Source organism: Chelonia mydas, chromosome 6, assembly GCF_015237465.2.
Source record: "Chelonia mydas isolate rCheMyd1 chromosome 6, rCheMyd1.pri.v2, whole genome shotgun sequence".
NCBI classification, from domain to species: Eukaryota; Metazoa; Chordata; order Testudines; family Cheloniidae; genus Chelonia; species Chelonia mydas.
Window position 1 is genome coordinate 7,334,538 of NC_051246.2, and position 22,350 is coordinate 7,356,887.

At 44.1% G+C, this 22,350-nt stretch overlaps 1 protein-coding gene and 1 pseudogene across 11 annotated transcripts in view; both read right to left on the bottom strand.

Annotated features, from left to right (window-relative positions):
- LOC119566252 (interferon-induced very large GTPase 1-like) overlaps nt 1-22,350 on the bottom strand; it is an 858,959-nt gene that overhangs the window by 705,530 nt on the left and 131,079 nt on the right. The window lies entirely within an intron of this gene.
- LOC102944122 lies at nt 1,602-5,942 on the bottom strand (annotated as a pseudogene).

Below are 22,350 nucleotides of genomic sequence, written 5' to 3' on the forward strand. Positions count from 1 at the left end.
GGGTCTGTGTGAGACAAGGCTAAAACTAAAATATCTGCCCAGCTACCTCTGTGCAACCTTTGAGCAGTTTGGAGTCAGGGAGCTTTATGTCTATTTTTAAACTCTCAACCTGGGCTCTGTCCTGATCATCCTCTGCGAAAGCCTCTGAATCCCCTCACAATCTTCCAGACACTTTATTATTCTATTCTGAATGGTCTCTTCTCCCAGTATAGCAGGTGCAGATGGGGAACAACCTGTCAGTGGGTGGGATTTTCAAAAGCACCTAAACCATTTATGAGCATAAATTCCATTCGCCTTTCAAGGGAATTTATGCTTCTAGGTCAATTTGGGCTTCTCCACAGAAGGAAGTTGCTCCAATTAGTATCTTGATAACACGCAAATGAGATCAGGCAAAAATCATAGGACAGTAAATAGCCAAATCATAGGTATGTGTCAGGGCAGTGAAGCTAGGCCTTGGCTGTCACAGCTCCCTTAAAGCAATGTTAAAACAAAGTTTTAAAAAAACAGGAATTACTGTAATATTCTCACATGTCTTTATAGACACTTTCATCCGGAAGGATCCTTAGGGATATTACTGACTGAGCTGGGCCAAACCATGCCATGCATGCAGGGGGCAGGAGATCCTGGGAAATATCAGCCAAAATGTCAGTTTGTGACATTTGACCTGGGATCCTAGATCTCTCATAGGGTGACCAGATGTCTCGATTTTTTAGGGACAGTCCCGATTTTTGGGTCTTTTTCTTATATAGGCTCCTATTACCCCCCACCCCCATCCCAATTTTTCACACTTGCTGTCTGGTCACCCTAATCTCTCATCAGCACTAACTGCCCTCCCTGGCTTCTCCCCACAGCACCCCCCATTGCAGAAGGTAGCAGGCAATCATAGGGGGAGTAGCCATACTGCCATGTGTGAGGGGGTGTGTGGGGCAGAGAGCAGGTCAGAGGGAAAGACCATTCCCAGGGATGGGGTGAGTTTTCCTTGGAGCCTCACTGTCTGTTGGGTTTGTGGTGATTCCCTTTGAATCCTCAGGGTTTGTTGGGTTTGCTGGCTGCATCCCTGCCTTCCCCATTACAGTATGCTGCAAACCTCCCTCATTTTTGTTTCTGAAGTGCTTTTCCCCTCCCATGTGTTTCCCTAGGGAGGGTGAGCATCAGGGCCAGGCTGTTTCGCGTCAGATTAGCCACAAAAGCACAAGTTATTAATGCTTTAAGTAGCAGAAGTTGATGGTTGGTATTTTGGGGGCTCTTAGGAGGCAACGCTCATCTTGGAGATGTTTGCAGGTCACTGGACCAGCAAAATGCAGTAGTGAGGACAGAGCTGGGATTTTAGTCATTTGCTCCTGAAGACAAAGATGCAGAAACTCCACATATGGATCTTTCCCACATCTTTAATTGTGCCATAAATTGTTATGTGACATGAAATGTAAAAAAAAATCTTTCTTTATCTGTTTGGAAGCTGCAAACTGTGTATCATATTAATAGAGAAACAACATTCCATATTTAGAAGATATGGGATTTTTTCAAATGCAACATTTAATGAAAATTATCTTCTGTAACTTTCCACTCACAACAGAGTTTCTCAGCCTGTTTTGTACTTCGATCTAAAGGCTTCCTTTAGGCTGCTCTTTGGTTATTTTACCCCAGTCCTCAGGGAGATTGGCAGGGAGAGCATCAAACTCCTCAGCAAACTGGTGCTTGAATTCCTTGAAAACAAACTTCCAGTCATGGGAAGCCGTGATGCTGGAATCTGGCTGGATGCGCCAGTCTAGAAAAAAATTGTGATAATCTTTAAAAGGATGAAACTCCCCTTTTGTCTCTGTACATCTGAATGTGTTATTGGAATCCACAGAAGAGGCGCATATATCAGAGACAAGTCTCCTTGTTTCATTCCACTGGTATTTCCCTAATCCTTCAGGTCGATGCACTGATGCAGAATGCTCCTTATGTCCATGGGCTTCTACTTCACAAGGAACTTTACAGAATGGGCACTGCTTCCCACAGCCAAACACTCACCTGAAGATCTCATCCTCGGGCTTCACTGAAAGTTTTGAGAGTTTTGACTCAATGTCCAGATTTTCAAAAGTGGATAAAACTTGTTTTTCCAGGTCAGGAATAAACTGTTCTATAAAAGCTGAAAATTGGTCTGCACTTGCTGTGTTTTTAAACAGTATCACTTCGAAACTGTCCCTGGGAATGACTAGATCCTGCTGCAGCTTTTCACACAAGTTGTCTAAAAAGGCAGAGACTGTCTCTGTCTTCTCACCTTTGACGTTTTTCAGAACATCGCTGAGTTTCTTGGTTACTGAGAATAAAATCCTTTTCTCCAAATCTCCCAAACTTGCCTTCTCTCTGTAGTATGTTAACAAGTGTCTCTGTATCCAGGTTTTGACAAAATCCACATAATTCCTTGTGTATTTCACATAACTGTTAAAGTCATTTTCTTCCAACAGCTTCTCCAGAACAAAGAATTGGAAAAAGCTCCGGGTGCTGTACTCAACAGACCGTTCACTGCTGAGAACGTCATCCACGATTTCTGTCCCAAGTCTCTTGTTCACATAGGCCACCAGAGCAGGTCTGAGACACTGATCACAGAAATTCCAGGCCCTGTCCTGACCCTCATCCTTCTCTCAGTACAGAGCTTTGAACGTGGAGAGATCCTGAGGGTTCAGTTTCCCCAGACGCTGCAGAGGATCATTTTCTTTAATGAATTCTTCATGCATCGTCTGAAATGCACGAGCTGCATCCCCCAAAATGCGAAGCTTCAAGTCAATTGCAAAGCAGGCGCTCTGAGAAGGTTTTGAACATTCGCTTGCTGAAGCTGCTCGTCAATCATCCGCAACAACACTCTGCAATAAGTTTCATCATAATCTGCTTTGCCATTTACCTTTCTTTCAGGGTAACTATTGCACTCATCTAGTATGGATTTAACAAGAGCCTCTGTTTTATGCCAGCATTTCTGTGTAAAGAAATCTTTCACAGTTGACAGTGGTGGTTTCAGACTTTTTAACAGATTTCGTTGTAAGTATTTCTTTTCCATTTTGAAATGTTCTGTTTTATAAGTAGACAAGCTTTTGACATCCTTTAACCTCTGCATTACTGCACTCCCCCTATTCGCTAGGTCTCTTCGCAGATGAAGTTCCATATCTTTATCTATGTTGCGTCTCTGTAAAGGAAGTACTGATAATTCTGACAATGTTTCTGTCCACATCTTGTCAAATTCCTCCTCTAGTTTTTCATTATTTAGTTTGCAGTTGCTTTCCCTGCAATGGTTCAGAAGCCTGTCAACTTTCTCTTCAATTTTTCTCTTGTACTTGGACACTATAGCATCTGTTTTATGTTAGGCTTTTCTAATTTCTTCTTGCAACTTACTCAATGAATAACTCTCCAGTTCATTCCTCAGACCATTTGCACTTCTCCTAAAATCTTCTTTGTACTTTTCCTTCAGGTGCAGATTTGCTGTTCCACATTCAAAATACTCTTTTAAATTACCCAAAATCTTGACTGCTTCATGCCTCAGTTTTTCCTGTGTCTCAGTCTTTAGTTCGGTTAAAACATTGGTGTCTGGTTTATCTGGTGGCTGATTTTGGATGAAAGTTTCTTTTTCAGTTACCCAAAGATGCATCTCCTTGCAGAAATCCCATTCCCACTCTGCATACTTCACAGACAGCTGGTTAAAGGCTTCAGCGATGAGGCTGTTTTTAAAGCTGAAGATCAAGTTCTCATGTTTTACAGCATTCCACAGACTCCTCACCCATTCAATGAACTGTGGATATCTGAAAATTTAATCTCCAGGCCTTTCTTTTCCATCTTTGCTGCAGCTTTGGTCATTTCATCCAGCTGCTCCAAGACGTGATCCCTGTCCCTCATGTTTTGTTCACGCGCCGACATATCACAGACGTTCTGATGCACAAATTGGCAGTTGGGTTTCTGCCCAATTTCCTCCATTCTGAGAAAGGCATGGACCACAATTTGCAGAACATCCTTCATTTCAGTGGTGCTCTCCATGGCCATGTTAACAATAGCTATGTCACTCAGTCCAATCACCAGTGTGGCCAGCTCATTGTCATGTTGATAACTGTCCTCCAGCTTGGCCAGTTCAGGGGCTTCCAGGCCTTCTGTGTCTATCACCAGGATGAAATCACAGCCCAGCTCCTGCTGAAAGTTCTCTGCCACTTTAATGAGTGACATGAAGGCTCCTCGTGTACATCGGTCACTGCTCACTGCCAACTGCAGGCCGAACATGATGTTGAGGAGGGTGGATTTCCCAGTACCCTGCACTCCCAGCACCGTTAGAACCAGCATTCTGGACCTTCCCCCCAGCTTGGCATGGAGCTGAGTCAGAACATCTGTTACCCACTGCAGTGGGATGTTGGAGGCATCTCCATCAATCAGCTCCATGGGAAACCCTTCCAGCATCAGGTCAGCTGCTATGCCTGGGAGACAGGTGAATTTCCCTTGGTTTTCTGCCATTTTACCTTCTTTAACCATTGAGCATTCAGCTTCATAAAACTGCCCCAACTCACGCATGAAATGCTCCACTCCTAAGGAACTGGCAGAGATTAATTTATCTAGTTCTGCAAACTTTTGGGGCTCATCTTTTGAATTTCTGAATTTTTCTTTATATTGATCCCGTAGTTTCGAAAGTTTCTCCCTAGTAATGTTATCCAGGTGAAACTTCATCCATTTCAGGAAGTAATGTTTCTCCCTGTGAGGTCGGTGTTTTATTCTAGTAATGAATGTAGTCAAACCCTCAGTAAGGTCGTGTTCATTCTGCTGAGCACGTAAATCCATTACTTTCTTTTTCAGCTGAGATTTATAGTTCTCAAGTGGGGTGTCTCCTTGCTTTCTGATTCGGCACAGCTCTTTTTCCACTTCAGCCAGGTTTCTCCATGGCTCCCCTTAGAGTCTCAGCTTTTCCCTCTTGTACTTTGCCACATCTTTGATTTGTGCAGTGATTTCCTTTGCATATGTGCTTGCGGTCTGACATTCCTTGCTATCCTCATCTACCTGGATGCCTAATTGACGTGCTGTCTCAGCCATGGCTTCTATGTTCATTCTTTTGGGAGAAGAGATCATTATGGCCGCTATTGCAGACTGTAGAGCTTTCACAAATTGTGCTTTATTTGTGGCACTTCCTTTGTGCAGCACATGTGACTTGTTCAGTTTCAGCATCGAGGCTAACTTTTTCAGGAATTCCAGCGTTTCCTTGGCTTTCCCAGCCTGATTATTGAAGATGAAGTAATATTTAGTGGCTGATTCCTGCAGAGATGATAACAGAGTGTATTGTTTCTCACTGATGCTCTCAGTAACAATGAACACCGCTGAGGAGACCACTGTTAAAAAGTGAAACTGCAACTGGTGCGACTCCATGTCTCCACGCAGATTTGTTACTGTGACTTGGAGAAGCTGCAGCTCCCCATCTGCACAAAGGAAATGGTTGGCAGTGACATGAGCACCAGGCTCTCCTCCCTGAACCCTCTGTTCTCTGCCAGGGAGTGCGGCCTCCACTTCCTCACAATGTCCCTCATGGCCCACAGCAATAGGGTGCACTTGAGGGTGTCGAGGGCAGGTAGCAGCAGAGGGAGGGCCAACTGGCACATGGACATTTTGGACAGAATCTCCTGCTGTAGGAAACTCTCTGAGCAAAGCAGAACAGCACAGAGAACATCAAGGGGGTGCAGAGAAACTCTGGTGTTTGTGTCACTATCACAAAAAATAACATCATGAATTTCCAGCTCCTCTTTTTCCACACTTATTTTTTCATTATCAAGTGTCCTGTGCTCCAGGCTTATGCTTCTCACCATCCCATTCAGAGCCATGAGCTTCCTCAGGAAATGCCAAGGTAAATCTCCTGTTGTCTGAGGAGTCCAGTTCTTTAGATTTTCTGGGGTGATTTCCAGGATGTCTCTCAGCTTTAGTTTTCTGCTTATGTATTTCTCCATTTCTAACTCTGACTCGATGTACTGAAGGGCTTTTGGTCTCTCTGCAGAAAGGTGATACAATATGAACACTTTGGTAAACTGAAGAAGTTGTCAAATATGAACGTTATTTTGATATTTGAGCTATAGTGGAAAGGGAATTGTAATTCCTCAGCGAAAATCATAGATGCCTCAGTGCTGAATTTCCCTTGCTAGTGACAGTCACTTAGAGGGGTGTGTGCAGCAGCAGTGCCCAAGCCCCATTCATCTGGAGCAATGGTGACACATTTGAGCCAGCTGTCACACTCTCTGTCATCCTAACTGAAACGTAATTTAGAGTTGGGTGACACTTTTCATACAAGTTGTTTATTCAAGAAAAAAATGCCATTTTGGTTGATCTGAAACTATTTTCAAATTTGACGTGAGTAGTTTTAGCCACTCACAAAATGGCCAGAGGAGAAGAAGGAGGTGTGGTGCTGTCATTCCACAACACCACCTCCTGGCATAGCCTTTAGGGTGTGGGAAAGCCAGGATGCTGTGGAACCTGCCCAAAAGGGACTTGTTCGATTACCTGAAAATTCCAAAAAAAAAATCAGATTTGGTTCAACCAAAACCAAATTTTATTTTTCATGTTTTTTGGAACTGCCACTGAACCAGCTCTGTTCATAGGCAGTCCTGCAGGCAAAGAGCAAATTCTTCCTTCTCCCCAAGTCCCCTCTTTACTGCTTCATCTGATGGTTTCCTTGCCCCCACCTCTCCTCTCATCACATCACATTGGGACAGGAAGTGAAGATGAATAGGTACTCACAGTGATGCTTCCTGGCCCACAGTAGCAGTACATTCTACCCATAAGACAGGACCACAAATGTTACAAAGGCTGAATGATGACCAGAGATTGTGGCAACCACCATAGAACTTAGATGGCCAAGCATGTGTTCATACAATCATAGGGTTAGAAGGGACCACCAGGGTCATCTAGTCTAATCCCCTGCCAAGATACGGGATTTGTTGTGTCTAAACTATCCAAGACAGATGGCAATCCAAACCTGTTTTTGAAAACCCCGGTTTACCAATTTATCAAGACCCCTCTGAATTTTAGTTCTATCCTCATACGTGTTGGCAAACCCCCTTCCCAGCTTTGTGTCATCTGCAAATTTGATCAGTATGCTCTCTATTCCTCCATTCAGGTCATTAATAAGGATATTAAATGACACCAGACCCAGAACAGATTCCTGTGGGACCCCACTTAAGACTTCCCTGCAATCTGACATCGTTCATGGTTATTTAACCGATTATCCACTTAATGGTAGTTAACGCCAATCCCACATTTCCCCAGCTTACTTATCAGCATGTCATGTTGGACTGTGTCAAAAGCCTGGCTGAAGTCTAGGTATATTATGTTCACTGCATTCCCCCATCCGCCAAACCAGCTACCCTGTCAAAGAAGGAAATCAAGCTGGACTGGCATGATTTGTTCTCGGTAAATCCATGCTGGCTGCTAGTGATCACCCCTTCATCCTCCAGGTATTTGCATATTGAATGTTTCATACATTGTTCTGTAGCTTCCCAGGTATTGAAGTCAGGCTGACTGGTCTATGGTTTCCCGGCTCCTTCTTTCCCCCCTTTTAAAGATGAACACTGCATAAGCCCTTCTCCATTCTTCCAGGACCTCTCCTGTTAACCATGAGTTTGCAAATATTATTGCCACTGGCTCCAAGGTTTCTTCAGCTAATTCCTTCAGTACCCTCAGGTGAAGAGCATCAGGTCCAGCTGATTTAATTCATACAAATTGGTCAGAAGATCTCTGATGTGTTCTTTATTTATCCTGACCTGTATCCCTTCCCCTTTATTGTCTACTCCAGTCACGTCATTTTCTTGAGAAGACTGAAACAAAGTAGACATTGAGTGACTCTGCCTTCTTATAATCTTCCATTACCACCTCACCTTCTGCACTGAGCAGCAGACCTACACCATCCTCCTTGATCTTTCTTGTCTGCCATATTTGAAGAACCCCTTCTTGTTCTCTCTAACATTCCTTGCCAGCTGTAACTCATTCTTTGCCTTGGCTTTCTTGATTTTGTCCCTACAAACTCACGCTATTTCCATGTAAAGTTCCTTGTTGACATGCCCATCCTTCCATTTCCTGTATGTATCCCTTTTAAGGTTTAGATAGCTAAAAATCTCCTTGTGCAGCCACATTGGCCTCCTGGGCTCTTCTTATCTTTCCTTTGCATCGGAATAGCTTGATGTTGAACCTCTAGTATTACATCTTTTAGGAACTACCAGCCCCCTTCTACTCCTTTTCCTCCTAATTGGTCTTCCCATGGGACATTGCCTACTATTTCTCTGAGTTGGTTGAAATCTGCCTTTCTGAAGTCCAGTGTCCTTGTTTTGCTGTTCTCATGTCCTCCTTTCCATCGGATCTTGAATTCTATCAGATCATGATCACTTCCTCCCAAGTTCCCCACCCCTTCACAACTAATTCATCCCTGTTCGTCAAAACCAGATCCAAAATGGATGACCCCATAGTTGTTTCCTCAACTCTCTGAATCAGAAAGTTTCCCCCTATGATTTGCATGCCATATTATGAAAAGAAAAGGAGTACTTGTGGCACCTTAGAGACTAACCAGTTTATTTGAGCATGAGCTTTCGTGAGCTACAGCTCACTTCATCGGATGCATAGCATATCGTGGAAACTGCAGAAGACATTATATACACACAGAGACCATGAAACAAAACTTCCTCCCACCCCACTCCCCCGCTGGCAACAGCTTATCTAAAGTGATCATGAAGTAGAGCCATTTCCAGCACAAATCTAGGTTTTCTCACCCTTCCCCCCCCCCCCCACACATACAAACTCACTCTCCTGCTAGCAACAGCCCATCCCCCTTTGAAACCCCTCTTTATAATGCGCATGATAATCAAGGTGGGTCACCTCCAGCACTAATCCAGGTTTTCTCACCCCCCCCCCCACACACCCCCCTTCCAAAAACCACACACACAAATTCATTCTCCTGCTGGCAACAGCTCATCTTACAATGTGCACAGCAATAATCCAAGTTTAACCAGAACGTCTTGGGGGGGGGGGGGGGGGTTTGCAGGAAAAAAACAAGGGGAGACAGGCTACCTTGCATAATGACTTAGCCACTCCCAGTCTCTATTCAAGCCCAAATTAATAGTATCCAATTTGCAAATGAATTCCAATTCAGCAGTTTCTCGCTGGAGTCTGGATTTGAAGTTTTTTTGCTTTAAGATAGCGACCCTCATGTCTGTGATTGCGTGACCAGAGAGATTGAAGTGTTCTCCGACTGGTTTATGAATGTTATAATTCTTGACATCTGATTTGTGTCCATTTATTCTTTTACGTAGAGACTGTCCAGTTTGACCAATGTACATGGCAGAGGGGCATTGCTGGCACATGATGGCATATATCACATTGGTGGATGTGCAGGGGTCTCTCCTTCTGCCCCTCCACCCCCTCGAACATGATACAGTTCTGTGGTGACCTAGAATCCTATTTTCGACGTCTCCGACTCCAGGAATATTTCCAAAATACCTCTGAACAACATAATGATCCACAGAGGCCTGCCTACCAACATTACAAAAAGAAGGATTCTAGGTGGACTCCTCCTGAAGGTCGAAACAGCAGACTGGACTTCTACATAGAGTGCTTCCGCCGACGTGCACGGGCTGAAATTGTGGAAAAGCAGCATCACTTGCCCCATAACCTCAGCCGTGCGGAACACAATGCCATCCACAGCCTCAGAAACAACTCTGACATCATAATCAAAAAGGCTGACAAAGGAGGTGCTGTTGTCATCATGAATAGGTCGGAATATGAACAAGAGGCTGCTCGGCAGCTCTCCAACACCACTTTCTACAAGCCATTACCCTCTGATCCCACTGAGAGTTACCAAAAGCATCTACAGCATTTGCTCAAGAAACTTCCTGAAAAAGCACAAGATCAAATCCGCACAGACACACCCCTGGAACCCCGACCTGGGATGTTCTATCTACTACCCAAGATCCATAAACCTGGAAATCCTGGGCGCCCCATCATCTCAGGCATTGGCACCCTGACAGCAGGATTGTCCGGCTATGTAGACTCACTCCTCAGGCCCTACGCTACCAGCACTCCCAGCTACCTTCGAGACACCACTGACTTCCTGAGGAAACTACAATCCATTGGTGATCTTCCTGATAACACCATCCTGGCCACAATGGATGTAGAAGCCCTCTACACCAACATTCCACACAAAGATGGACTACAAGCCATCAAGAACACTATCCCCGATAATGTCACGGCTAACCTGGTGGCTGAACTTTGTGACTTTGTCCTTACCCATAACTATTTTACATTTGGGGACAATGTATACCTTCAGATCAGCGGCACTGCTATGGGTACCCGCATGGCCCCACAGTATGCCAACATTTTTATGGCTGATTTAGAACAACGCTTCCTCAGCTCTCGTCCCCTAACGCCCCTACTCTACTTGCGCTATATTGATGACATCTTCATCATCTGGACCCATGGAAAAGAAGCCCTTGAGGAATTCCACCATGATTTCAACAATTTCCATCCCACCATCAACCTCAGCCTGGTCCAGTCCACACAAGAGATCAACTTCCTGGACACTACAGTGCTAATAAACGATGGTCACATCAACACCACCCTATACCGGAAACCTACTGACCGCTATTCCTACCTACATGCCTCCAGCTTTCACCCAGACCACACCACACGATCCATCGTCTACAGCCAAGCTCTGCGATACAACCGCATTTGCTCCAACCCCTCAGACAAAGACAAACACCTACAAGATCTCTATCAAGCATTCTTACAACTACAATACCCACCTGCGGAAGTGAAGAAACAGATTGATAGAGCCAGAAGAGTTCCCAGAAGTCACCTACTCCAGGACAGGCCTAACAAAGAAAATAACAGAACGCCACTAGCCGTCACCTTCAGCCCCCAACTAAAACCCCTCCAACGCATTATTAAGGATCTACAACCTATCCTGAAGGATGACCCAACACTCTCACAAATCTTGGGAGAAAGGCCAGTCCTTGCCTACAGACAGCCCCCCAACCTGAAGCGAATACTCACCAACAACCACATACCACCCAACAGAACCACTAGCCCAGGAACCTATCCTTGCAACAAAGCCCGTTGCCAACTGTGCCCACATATCTATTCAGGGGACACCATCACAGGGCCTAATAACATCAGCCACACTATCAGAGGCTCGTTCACCTGCACATCCACCAATGTGATATATGCCATCATGTGCCAGCAATGCCCCTCTGCCATGTACATTGGTCAAACTGGACAGTCTCTACGTAAAAGAATAAATGGACACAAATCAGATGTCAAGAATTATAACATTCATAAACCAGTCGGAGAACACTTCAATCTCTCTGGTCACGCAATCACAGACATGAGGGTCGCTATCTTACAACAAAAAAACTTCAAATCCAGACTCCAGCGAGAAACTGCTGAATTGGAATTCATTTGCAAATTGGATACTATTAATTTGGGCTTGAATAGAGACTGGGAGTGGCTAAGTCATTATGCAAGGTAGCCTGTCTCCCCTTGTTTTTTTCCTGCAAACCCCGCCCCCCCCCCCCAAGACGTTCTGGTTAAACTTGGATTATTGCTGTGCACATTGTAAAATGAGCTGTTGCCAGCAGGAGAATGAATTTGTGTGTGTGGTTTTTGGAAGGGGGGTGTGTGTGGGGGGGGGGGGGGGGTGAGAAAACCTGGATTAGTGCTGGAGGTGACCCACCATGATTATCATGCGCATTATAAAGAGGGGTTTCAAAGGGGGATGGGCTGTTGCCAGCAGGAGAGTGAGTTTGTATGTGGGGGGGGGGGGGGGGAAGGGTGAGAAAACCTAGATTTGTGCTGGAAATGGCTCTACTTCATGATCACTTTAGATAAGCTGTTGCCAGCGGGGGAGTGGGGTGGGAGGAAGTTTTGTTTCATGGTCTCTGTGTGTATATAATGTCTTCTGCAGTTTCCACGATATGCTATGCATCCGATGAAGTGAGCTGTAGCTCACGAAAGCTCATGCTCAAATAAACTGGTTAGTCTCTAAGGTGCCACAAGTACTCCTTTTCTTTTTACGAATACAGACTAACACGGCTGTTACTCTGAAACATGCCATATTATGTTTTTCTGTAATATTGTTCTAACAGATGTCAGGGAAGTTAAAATCCCCCATTAATACTAGCTCATGTGTGTTAGCTAATCTTGTTGCCTGCTTATAGAATTACTCATCCACTTCCTCTTCCTGATTTGGTGGTCTATAATAGACTCCCACCATAACTTCGCTTCAGGGTTGCAGGAGGCAAGAGTATGGAGGAGGCACTAGTAGGTCAGTCTGTGGGCGTATGGCTAGAATGCTAGACTGCAATTTCTGCAGCTCTGTAAATAGCTGCTTTAACAAAAGCCCAGTTTATTTTAATAAGATTGGAGGCCTCTGTTATTATTAGCTAGCATGTGGTACATGAAACATGATGGCATCAGTCTGTCTAGTGAGAGTTGCAGCAAGAAAGAGAGTGAGGTTAAAAGGAAAACAAAGCATCACCTACAAACAGATAGACCAGGCAGCATGGAGGGACTCAGGTCTCTGGGAAAGCTGGATTTCCAGACAAAAATCTTTACCAAGCATGGAGGAAAGAATTGTACTCATACACAGAGCTGACTTTGGGGGATAAAGATAAGACAATGAAGTTAAAGCTTTTCTACTTTCTCATTGTCGATAGGAGGGGAAGGAATGAGAAGCAACTGAGACATCATTGCCAGGAATATTGCCAAAAACTCTGGTACAGCTGATAAATGTTTCATGACTGCTGTGACCCCAGACAGAATGAGACTGTAGAGAGAGATTGTTTTTATACCTGAAAACAAGAAAAAGAAGAGGGAATAGATACTTACATTGTAAAGCTGAGAACTCTGGCTTTTACATGTAACTTTGAGCCATAAAAGATTACATTAATCAGAGACAGGATTGTTTGTGGAACACAAGGGAGAGACTCTGAGAGAAATGGATCTAATCCTAGAGAAGTGCCTCCAAATAGCAAGGGCAGCTGAATCCTCCAGAGAAAGGATCAAAACAATCACAGATCATACAAATGTATGGCGGGAAGGGACCTCAAGAAGGCATCAAATCCAGCCCCCTGTGCTGTAGCACGACCAAGTAAACCTAGACCATCCTTGACTGGTATTTATCCAACCTGTTTGTTTTTAAAAACTTCCAATGATGGAGATTCCACAACTTCCCTTGGAAGCCTATTCCAGAGCTTCACTACCCTTATTGTTGAAAGTTATTCCTAATATCTAACCTCAATCTGCCTTGCTGCAGTTTAAGCCCATTACTACTTCTCCAGCTTTCAGTGGGACATGAAGAACAACTGATCATCATCTTCTTTATAAGAGCTCTTATCATATTGGAAGACTCTTATGAAGTACTCCCTCAGTCTTCCTTTTTTCAAGATTAAATATGCCCGTTTTTTAAAACCTTTTCTCATAGGTCAGGTTTTCTAAACATTTTCTCATTTTTTCTTGCTCTCCTCTGGACGTACTCAGATTTATCCACATCTTTCCTAATGCCTGGAGCCAAAACTGGATACAGTACCCCAGCTGAGGCCTCACCAGTTCCAAGTAGGTGGCACAATTACCTCCTGTGTCTTACATATGATATTCCTGTTGATACATCACAGAATATTCATCTTTTTCAAAAGTGCATCACATTGTTGACTCATATTCAATTTGTGTTCCAGTTAGTCCCTATTTTGCAGTTGTGCATTTGTTTTTATTGAATTTCATCTTGTTGATTTGAGACCAATATTCCAATTTGTCACGATCCTTTTGAATTCTAATTGTTTCCACCAAAATGCTTGCAACCCCTCCGAGCTTGGGGTCATCTGCAAATTTTATAATTATACTCTCCACTCCATTATCCAAGTCATTAATGAAAATATTGAATAGTACTGGACCCTGGACTGACTACTGCAGGACCTCAATAGATACAGCCTCCCAGTCTCACAGTAAACCATTGATAACTATTCCGTAAGTACTGTCTTTCAACCAGTTGTTTACCCACCTTATAGTCATTTCTTCTAAACCACATTTCCCTAGTTTGCTTATGAGAACGTCATGTGGTACTGTGTCAAAAGCCTCACTAAAATTGTGATATATCACATCTACTACTTCCCTCTATACACTAGGCCAGTAACCATCAAAGAAGCAAAAAGAAAAGGAGTACTTGTGGCACCTTAGAGACTAACCAATTTATTTGAGCATAAGCTTTCATGAGCTACAGCTCACTTCATCGGATGCATTCCATAAATTGGTTAGTCTCTAAGGTGCCACAAGTACTCCTTTTCTTTTTGCGAATACAGACTAACACGGCTGCTACTCTGAAACCTGTCATATCAAAGAAGGAAATTTGTTTGGTTTGGCAAGATTTGTCTTGACAAATCCATGCTAGTTATTCCTTATAACCCTATAATCCTCATGTGCATACAAATTGATTATTTAATAATATTTTCCAATACCTTTCCAGGTATAGACCAGTCAGCCGAACTTTGATAGTTCACTGGGTCCACTTTGTTCCCCTTTTTAAAGATAGATATTATTTTTGCCCTTTTGCAGTCTTCTGGGACTTCAGCCATCCTCCAGGAATTCTCAAAGATAATTGCTAAAGGTTCTGAGATTACTTCAGCTAGTTCCTTAAGTTTCCTTGGTTGAATTTCATGAGGCCCCACAGACTTGAATATATATAATATTTAAATATTTTTTTTTATCTATTCCTTCCCTATTTTGGCTTCCATTCTTTCCTCCTTGTTGTTAAGATTAATTGTATTGAGTATCTGGTCACCATGAACCTTTTTAGTGAAATTTGATGCAAAATAGGCATTGAACACTATAGCTTTCTTGATGTCATCCGTTATTAGCTCTCCTTCCCCATTAAGTAGAGGACCTACACTTTCCTTTGTCTTTCTCTTGCTCCTAATATATTTAGAGAACCTCTTCTTATTTCCCTTGCTAGGTGTAACTCATTTTGTGCCTTAACCTTTCCAATTTTGTTTGTACATGCTTGTGATAGTCTTTTGTACTCCCCCTTTTAGCAATTTCTCCATGTTTCCACTTTTTGTAGGATTTCTTTTTGATTTTTCAGAACATTAAAGAGCACCTGATGAAATCATATTGGCCTCTGATTATTATTCCTATCTTTCCTTCCCATCTATGTGGATCAGAGAAACATTGCTTTGTGATCAAATGGTTGCAAGTTCTACTGCCATCTAATCTGTCAGAGGTGGTGAATATTCTCTTTTTAATTATGGGGGGTTCTACATTAGATCTTATCTTGACAGATACAGAGGAATTGATCATAGATCTAAAATTGCAGAGGTGCAGGTCATGATGACTAGACCAGGCCAGGAAATGGACGATCAGAAACTCAGGTTCCAATGACACAGGTTGAGGATACTGATGCCCTATCAAGGAAAATATTAACTGAAATAAATGGTGAAATGATAAAAGATCCTCTGATATCAAAGCATCTTGGAAAATAACATCCACTATCATGAGAGTGCAGATAGGGTACAGTGCAGGAAGGAAAATCTATAGAAATGGGAATAAGGCCATGTCTATACTACAAAATTATGTCAACCTAACTTAAGGAAGCATGCAGCCACTGCAGTTGTTAAATTGCTTGTTTGTGCACACTTGGCTCCTTGTGTCTGAGGTGCGTGTCCTTACCAGGAGCACTTGTATCAATTGTTTTGTCAATGTGGGGCATTGTGGGATGGGTCCTGAAAGCCAGTAACAGTTGATGCAAGCAACCCAGTGTCTGCACTGACACTGTTGACCTAATTACATTGACTGTGACTCTGCGCCACTTGGGGAGGAAGTGTTACTAAATTGGCATAGAGAGGCACTTCGGTTGACAGGAGCTAGGTCAATGCAAGGCAACTTATGCTGACCTAACTCTGTAGTGTAGACCAGGCCTAAGATATATCCATTCAGCAGGATGTGCCAGGAGCAGACTTTAAAACCTGCCCACACTTTTGAATGTGATATTGTAAGGAAAGTGATGCTCTTCGGAATGGACACCTTGGATCAAACCCTTATAAAAGACCCTGTAAGAGCCACCAAATTCCTTCTCAAACTTAGTGGCTTGATATGATTATCATGGGACAAGAAAATAACAACAACCTACAAAAATTTGATAGGAGAGGGATCTTTCATGTAGCAAAGATAGAATGTGTCCAAAGGCTGGAAGTTAAAGCTAGACAAATTCAGACTAGAAATAAGGTGCACATCTTTAATACATAAGAAAACAAGAACAGCCATGTTGGGTCAGACCAAAGGTCCATCTAGCCCCAATATACTGTCTTCCGACAGTGGCCAATGCCAGGTGCTTCAGAGGGAATGAACAGAACAATGCAATCATTGAGTGATCAGGCTAATTAACCATTGAAACAACATCCCAAGGATTGTGATGGCTTTTACATCCCTGGCAATTTTAAAAACAAGTTTGGATGTTTTTCTAAAAGATCTGCTCTAATTCACAACAGCTTTTGCACTTGACAGGAATTAATTTAGGGAAGTGCTATGGCTTGTTTTATGGATGAGGTTAGGCTAGATGAACACAATGATCCCTCCTGGCACTGAAAATCTGTGAATCTATGTATATCACTGAAGGAGGCTGCCAGCCATTCAACTGCCGTATTTGCAACTCTACTGTTAACTCCATGGCCATTTTGATTTCATATGAATTTTTGAACAAATTCCAATTTATCCCCAGTAAAACTCATACATAGCAACAGCAGATATGAGAACTGTGAGCAAGTCCTGATGATGTACAATAAAATCATTCAGAGGCCAGTGCAAATGCAAGCTCTTGATAAGAAACCTTGATAAGAAAATAGGCCGAGTCAGCCACAATGCAAGGGTGGCAGCAAATCACCAGAACCCCACGGTAGCTCAGCTGTGCTGACTGACAGGTTCAGTGTGAGAGAGCACAGAGCCATGTCTCCATCCATTCCCCTCCCACCAGCTCCCATGGACATAAAGCCCTTTCCTCCCCTGAATGAGTGGGTAGGCCGGGGAAGCCCTTTATTTCCTCTTCTCAGTTTCTCTTCTTGTACCAGTCAGTGCAAATCACCAGCAGCCAGATTTTGCCACCTTCTTCATGTTGAGTAGTTCCTCTCTGCTCACAGTTTCATTGAAATCTGTGGTAGCATGTGAGGAGAAAGGCAAGACCTCCGGTGAGGAAAGGCATCAGAATCTTCCCCAACTCTTCTGATCATCCTACGTCACATCTTTTATCACCTACTTCCTTCATCCTTCCCCTGTGAAGTGTCTGATCTCTGAGTAGCCAGGACCAGTGCTCCTCCGCTTCCTTCTCAGAGATCACATCCACCTCTCCCTACCCTGGCCAAACCTTGTCTTTCCATTTGGGGTGGCAGTTTTCAGAGCTGAGATGCCAGCTGTGCTTCTCCTGTCATTTGCTGGGAGGGACGTCCTGCTCTGCTGAGCCAGTTCTGATGGGACAGCTCTCCAGCTGCAAAGTTGTGTTACTGGGAAGCATGGAGAGCCCCTTCTGGCCTATGTTATGGAAGGACAGGAAGAGCAGGGATATTTGGTGGGACCATGGGAGAGAGGAAATAGTGGGGGGGAAGTTAAATTCTCTATAAATGCCTCCCTCCATTTGTTTCACCCATCTTGAGTCAGGAGATCTCTCCCTGCTCAGAGCCCCATGGTACAAGAGACCCTTAATTCCATTATTGGGGATCCCCATTACTTAGGAAATTTCTCAAAGTCAGGAGAGGCCTCTACAGCTGAGCTAGGATCTGTGCTCCACCCCCACCTTCTGCTTTAGTTTGTTCTTCTCTCTGCCTCTTACAAGGAGGTCAAGCATATCCAGCCATTGATGGTCACTGTTAATGACACCCCAAGCTCTGCAAGAGGAGCTTGTCCTCTGATGGAAGCCAGGGTCTTTGTAAAAGGAGGAGAGGCCTTGGCAGCAGAGCAGTGATCTATATTCTGCTACCATCTTTAGTTGCAGCTTTCTCCTTCTCCGTGCCCCATCTATCATACTCCCCCACAAAAAGAGTAGATCATATACCTGCACATGTCTCTGGAAAGCTTATGTGAATGTTGCTGATGTCACAAGTTTGAGTTACAATTGCAGGTAGTGGACAGTACCTTATGGAGATGCAAGGTCAGTCAATGGGAGTGTGTTAAGGTTTGATAAAGAAGCTTCCCATAACTTACTTCCTTGCTCTCAAACATTTTTGTGGGTGGCTTTCAGATTTATTCAATAACTGGCTTTTGGTTTTTATTGTAATGGAATTTCTATACAATGCCTGTGGTTGAGTAGACCCCTGTCAGCCAAAGGATCTGAGGCTTTGTCTTCACTGCAGAATTAACTCGAGTTATCTACATTCAAGTTGCTGCTCTTGAGTCAGCCTAGCTCAAGTGAGAAGAGCCACACTGGGAGGAAACACAGGAGCTGCTGTGTCCACACTGGCCCTGCACTCACTCAGGTGGGGCATTAAGAATTTTAGGAGCTCATCCCATGGCTCTTTGCACAGCAGTGAGCTGAGCCACTCTAGGAAGTCTTTCCCAGAGGATAGTGGGAGAACTCGTCTGTCCTTTCTGGGCACATGGGGGGAATAGCGGGAAGGCTTTGGAGAACTAGCAGCACTCAAGTGGAGCTGTCTTATGTTCACACTACAGAATGGTGTATGGTAAGTTGGTGAGTTGTGCTAACTCAGGCTTTAGTGCTGAAGGGCCTGTGTGATATGCATCAGGCCTGCCCATTTTCAGCTCCTCATCCAGTATCAGCAGTGCGTTCTTGGTGCATGTTCTGAGCATGCCTGTTCTCAGCCCATCACACAGAGTGGCAGGGCTTCCCCAGATCCTGGCTCACAGGGTGGGTAGGGAGAGGGGGTCGGAGCCCCCAGTAAGGGAACCACCCCAGATCCTGGCTCCCATGAGGCAGCCAGGGATGAGAATCAAACCCCCACAGATGGGTAGGGCCCCCACATAGGGAAGTGGGGAGGGGGGCTCAGACACACCTGGGGGAAGGGAACCTCAGCTCACATGGCGGGTAGGAAGAGGGGTTCAGACACCCCAGATCCTGGCACACACACACACACACACACACACAAGGGGAGAGTGTGGACCTGCCAGGCATCTATGCCTCTTTTCTTCCCCAGCCCCCTGCCACTCACCCCATATGTGCCTCCCCTTCACCTGAGCCCCCAACCCACTTACCTCCCCTACCACCCATCCCCATTTATCCCCCTCCCCTCATTGCAGCCCCAAACCTCTCTCATCTCCTTTCCCCCCAACTTCTCTACCTGCTGAAATGTCCCTCCCCTGCCAGGAAGCACTCACATGCCTTAATTTTTTCACAACAAAATGTTTGATTAGATTCCCTGAAAATAAAATTTAAAAAATACCCCTAGAGAGGCAGATATTAGCAATATACTATCCAAGCTTTTTCAAATTCCTGCTTTTAATAGGACTCAAACTGACACTAGCTGGGTGGCTCAGAGGAAAGGGTTATAACTTAGGCCATCTAGCTACCCAGGCGCTCTGAGCCTTAAAAGCTTTCAATCCTCTTAACACCTTTCCCCACACATGCTCGATTTAATCCATTTTGAGCATCACTTAGCACAAGAGACTTGCAACAAGCTAAAGTAAAGTATCAAGATCTTTTTCACAAAAAGTTTTAATTTGATTTTCCCCGAAGGGCAGGTGTGTGCAAGTCCCTCTGTTGGGGTAACCCTCAAATGTTGGACACCCTGGTGTGATGATCTGAGCCCTGATTTCATCCCTATTGGTGAGTGAAAAACGCTTGTCAACTTAAAGAAAAGCTGTGGGGGAGGGATTTGGGGGGCTGAATCTCAGGAACCCCTTGGTCAAATGACACCAAATTTGGACCACTGACAAAACTCTGTGCTCCCATGAAGCACACTTAAATTCAAAGCAATTGGAATAACCACGTAGATTTGAGAATACTTAGAAGAGTCAAACTTTAACCAGAAAGCTGGTCTAAACCTTAACTATAGCATTCTATATTGCTATAATACTGGTAAAGCATGCCTTTTTCTCTGGACTGAGTATGAAGTCAACTGGCTCTACTATTAAGATGAAGGAAGCCTGTTTTTGAGAGCGGTGATAAGGTGGACCTTCTTAGAGAGGGATACTTAAAGTTCCAAAAAAATAAAATCCTAAAAAACAAAAACTAAAACTAAAACAAACATTTGCAAATCTGGATGGATAAGATTGTCTCTAACTCTCTGCTTGTGCTGAAAAAGAGTTAAGATTATTTGGGTGACTAACTATGATTTCCTTTGCTTTCAAATGATGGGATATTTTTAAATATTAACTTTTACTTATAATTTCCTTTTTAATGTTTGAAGTTGTTGTTTGTCTGTTTTGTTTTGTTCTGCCTTGTTGTTGTTTTACAAAATTACATTTTTCTGGTAATATTCCTGAATTTCCTTCTTCTCCTGTTATTTCTAGATAACTCTAAAGTTGTTGTCAGGCCTTTAACACTGTTCACTTTGAAGGACTTTCCATCTTAACACCTATTTCACCAAGCTGTTTGATCTGAGGGATTTCTCTGGGTTTTTAGATCATTGGATGACTTTTTGTCGCACTTGGGCCATGTTCCAGCTAAGAAATTGTCACAAGTTTGGATGCTAAAGTTGCCAGACTAGCTGTAGGACACCGTAGCACCATTTCTCGCACAGTGGGCCACGTAAAAAAAAAAAAAGCTGGCTTAGGTCATGAACCAGCAAACCACTAAAGCACATGCTTAATTTTAAACATGCGGGCAGAATCCTACTGAATTTAAGATTCCCTCACAGCCACCCAGACCTGTGCTTTGGAGCCCAGTAAAACTAGAACCATGGCCCCTTGACAGCTGGGAGAACAGCTGACAGTTGGAAGGGGTGATGCTGCCAGCACATAGTGATGCTGATGGAGCTGGGCTGTCTGTAGGCTCACAATTCACAGCAACACTCAGACTCTGACTCCACATGGATCCGACTCTGTGTGCAGGGCAGGACTGGCAGGGAGGCAACTATATTGAATGGCAACCCTGGCCATGGTCCCCAAGGTGCATTTATGCGCCCCAGCTCAGCTGGCTGTTGCTCCTCCAAGGGGCAGCCTGGCCGGGTTATGGAAACCAGGGCTAAACACTCCCCTGTCCCTACATGCGTCGATCAGACAACAGATTTGAAACTCTGAGTGTTCAAACCAGAAACCTGATGATAAGAGGTACACCCATCCCATAAGGGAATGCACGTACCATGTGACCCGCATATGTCAGCCAAGCAGATATTAAATATTCACAGCAAACTGTCTTCAGCATTATTCAGCAAATCATTTAGAATAAATAAATAAATTCAGGAAAATCACTGTGTTCATGGGCAATGGGCAAACTGAAAAGAAACAAAATTCATGGACTCAGTGATTCTTTACAGATTATTAGCCCAGCTTGTACTTGGGATGTTGAAAATCAGCCTGGATTAAGCACTTAAGGTTGTAGCAAGAAGTCTAACAGTGGGGAAGAGTGATGGGGGATGAACAAGACTTCCCCAACTTATGTGAATTTTTGGAAATATTTTAAATCTTTTAACACGTAAACGTATCTGTGGTGACAGAGTGTGATGGGTTTAGGGAGGTTTTGCCATCAGAGAAGACATTCTCCACTAGTCAGCAAGGGCATGATGACTGTGTCACATAGGGAGGACAGGAGAAACCGTGACATAGATATGAGGCTAAATGGGCCATATCTGCAGCATTTCCTTTCTCAGATGACACTGGACTTTCTTGAGTCTCTGGCCCGTCCTCTGGGAACACAGGACCTTCTCGATTCTCTGGCCCATCCTCTGGGAACACAGGGCAGTTTTGATTCTTGGGCATATTCTGCATAATTACAGATCCTGGAAAGAAAACCAGAGAAAAGCCAGCTCAGGCCCATGAAGATTCTTATGTGGTTCTGGTGTCCGAAGATACAATCCCATCATCCCTTCCTTCCCCCATTCAGAGCATGCGCCAGGGATCCAAACACCAGCACACAGGACTTTCCCAGCTTCATGGAAAATCTCATCCCTGAAGTACTTCCTGTAAACTTAATCATACAGAATTTCTTGTTTAGGAGCTGCAGAAACCCACCAAGGACAAATCCTGTCAATGTCCCAGGGGCACCGTGGCTGCATCTGCCCAATGGGGTAAGGACAGAGCCGGCCTTAGGGAAAATGGCATCCTGGGTGAACTTGTATTTTGGTGCCCTGGCCCCAGCTGCCTGCCAGGGCTCCACCCTCCCCATTGCCCCCAGGCCCTACTGCCTCCCCTACACATTGCCCCAAGCTCCCTTCCATGGCCTCACATTCCAGG